Below are 3,259 nucleotides of genomic sequence, written 5' to 3'. Positions count from 1 at the left end.
TTAATTAAGTGTCTACTATGTGTATAATCTTATTTCCTATTGCTGCTTCATTCATTCTTGCTAGAAAAAAATCCAAGGATTTCCTTGTGTCCACTGTACTCATAATTCCCTTGTGTGCACAGATTTTCAGGAAAACCAACTGTAGCCTTGGAACCCAAAACCCATGTCTTTTGGAACTCTAATTGAATAAATAATTATGAGGGCAATATAAGCAAGAAAATATATATTATATCAACTACAGGTTCTACTGCTTAACAGTTTGATTTAAAAACAATGGTGGGCTTCCCTGGTAGCACAGTGGTTAAGAATCTGCCTGCCAATACAGGGGACACAGGTTTGAGCCCTGGTCCAGGAAGATCTCATAGGCCACAGAGCAACTAAGCCCATGAGCCACAACTACTGAGACCGTGTGCCATAACTACTGAAGCCTACATTCCTAGAGCCTGTGCTCTGCAACAAGAGAAGCCACCACAATGAGAAGCCCGTGAACCACAATGAGGAGTAGCCCCTGCTCACCACAACTAGAGAAAGCCCACGCACAGCAACAAAGACCCAACACAGCCAAATATAAATAAATAAAATAAATTTTAAAAATAACAATGGCATTCTGGGACTTCCCTGGCAGTCCAGTGGTTAAGACTCTGCACTCCCAATGCAGGGGACACAGGTTCGATCCCTGGTCAGGGAGCTAAGACCCCACATGCTGCATGTTGTGGCCAAAAAGAAAGAAAGAAAGAAAGAAAAAAAAAAGGTAATGGCATGCCTATGAATTGTGGCTGGATTTTTATCTTAAAAAGGGACTGAAATTCGTATTCAGTAAATTTTGTTCTTCTGATAAGTATAGTCGCATGACCTCAGAATTCCTCATGAGCTAATTATTAGAATGATTCTTTGCTAATCAGTTAAGAAAGTTTGGAGTCAAAAGAAAAGAAAAGGACAAAAGGCTGTATGTTATGAAGACAACCATTTCTGGCTTCTGGTTAGATGAATTTATGGCCAGGAGGTAGAATTCTCCTTTCTTGTGAGTTCGGCATTTTGGTTTTCTTTCTTTTTTTTTAAGATTCTTTTTTTTTTTTGATGTGGACCATTTTTTAAAGTCTTTATTGAATTTGTTACAATATTGCTTCTTTTTAAAAATGTTTTTGGTTTTTTGGCTGCAAGGCATGTGGGATCTTAGCTCCCCGACCAGGGATCAAACCCTCACCCCCTGCATTGGAAGGCAAAGTCTTAACCACTGGACCGCCAGGGAAGTCCTGGCATTTTGGTTTTCTTGGATTTAAAATACTCACTGTGTCAGGAGAGAGCATTTCAAGCAGGCCAGATAAGATAAGGAGTCTTTTCCGCCTTCAAAACTTGATGTGCTAAGTTCAGCTGTACAGGGTAAAATAATAGGGCTCTGTTAATGGTTGATATAGAAAACCACCTGTCAGAATATGCAATATTCTATCAATTTCTTTGCCCTAATTTAGAATTCATTCGACAAAAGATCCAGTCTTGTTCATCCCATATTAAAGTATGGTCAAATTTAGGCTAATTGAGAATGTTGCCTGATAGTGAATCTTCTCTCAGCTCCTTTGCAACCCTCTTTATCCTCCCTCTAATACCAGAAAGAAGTCAGCTAGGAACAGCCTGTGGTGCTTTCTGAAGGGATTTCCTGCACCTTCACGTACTCTGACCAACTCTTTGATGGTAGAATGAAAAGAACATGAGCAAGCAGAAGCCACTCAGTAAGTACACGTGAGATTTGGTGGATGTACTTTGAAAAACTTGAACTATTCTCATATTTTTGTTCCATCTACTCATCAACATCTTTTTTTAAAATCTCAGAATTGTATTCACTTCACGTCTTTCCTAGCTCCACTATAGAGAGATGATTTTATCTCCTTCCTTGAAAGTAGAGTGTCTTGCTGGGTGGCTGTCATTTATCCTCTCATCATATAAAACTTGCTCCTCTCAGACACCTTCTTCTCTGGAAAGTTCTGAGGATGTTCTGAGGATGGTGTTTGTATTTCAACCTGGTGATACTAAATCAAGGTGGCACAGAGACTAAATTGCAATCTTTTCAAAAAACATTACCATTTTTGAAGCTTGGGTTTCCTCTGATTACATAAAAAAAGAGACTCTAGGTAAAAGATGCTGGGAAACCCTGTTTCTTCCCTCCATTCATCCCTTGCTTTCCTGCCTTTTTACTGAATAACCAAGTGAGTATACTGCAGAAGCTTTCTTACCTGGTCTCTATGGCCTCTGTCTCCTTGGCAACTAAACTTTTCAGAGATTACAGGGAAAATGTTTCCTTCAGCCCCATAGCTGTTTTAATGCTTTCAAATGTCAGAAGAAAAGATTCTACAGTCCCATAGGTGCTGGTGTGAATGGGGCAAGAGACAATATTTTAAAACTTGTTTAGTCAATTCTTCACGAGGCAGCAACCTTCAAAACGTGTGCAAATTATAAAAATGAAAAATAATGTGAGTAAATTGTGGAAGAGGTTTGAAAGTTAAGCAGAGAGAGACTCCTCTATTTGGCTGCCCCCAGAGAACTGGGTATGGGACATCCTGCTTTCCTGTACCTACACATTTTCAAGGCAATAGAGATTTGCTTTCACAGCTGCTGGGGGTACAAAAGGCAAAGGGAGTCGGGTCACTAAAACACTCAGACTGACTTTCATCTTGAGTGCAAAGGAAACACAGCTTTCCACATTTCCCTGTTACTCATATGATCTTTCTCATGAGTCCCCACCTACCAAATATCAGTTTTGGGGGTTATCGTTAACTAATACCTAGTCTGGACATTCTCATTAAGTAAAACCTCGTCTAACAGAGATGGTGTTTTTTCAAACTCTTCTCCAATCCTCAGAAACCAAACCATTTTACCCCGGACAGAACAGGTGGTTGTGGGACAGGGACTTACTACCTTCTCATGGTGGTGAGGAAATACATTCTCAGGACTTTGTTTGGTCATCTTATGCTTTTTCTGGGATAATGACCTCTGAGGTGTAGCTGATTCCATCCTGCTGGTATCTACTGCTGAAAGCTGCTCCTGGTAGGCTTTGGGTTCTTTTTTCTGTATTGGCACAGCTTGAGCACAGTGGTCTCCTCACGCTGATTTGGTAGCATGTGAGCACCCTTGGTGCTATGGATACTCCTGAGAGACAGCAACAGCTCCTGTACTTCAGGCTCAGACCTCCTTGGTAGACCTCACTTGTACATGCCTGGGCCCTTTTCTCTTGCCATGGTGACTCAGCCAGACCCTAAACTGTTTA

General features: G+C 40.8%; 1 non-coding gene across 1 annotated transcript; it reads left to right on the top strand.

Moving 5' to 3' along the window:
- The first annotated feature begins 615 nt into the window (after positions 1 to 615).
- On the top strand, positions 616 to 688 carry TRNAG-CCC (transfer RNA glycine (anticodon CCC)). Its single transcript has one exon. It is a non-coding gene; the product is annotated as a tRNA-Gly (tRNA).
- Positions 689 to 3,259: the final 2,571 nt, after the last annotated feature.

This window comes from Lipotes vexillifer, unplaced genomic scaffold (genome assembly GCF_000442215.2).
Source record: "Lipotes vexillifer unplaced genomic scaffold, Lipotes_vexillifer_v1.1 scaffold418, whole genome shotgun sequence".
Lineage (NCBI taxonomy): Eukaryota > Metazoa > Chordata > Mammalia > Artiodactyla > Lipotidae > Lipotes > Lipotes vexillifer.
Note: the sequence above shows the minus strand (reverse complement) of the source record. Positions and strands in the feature narration are given on the sequence as shown.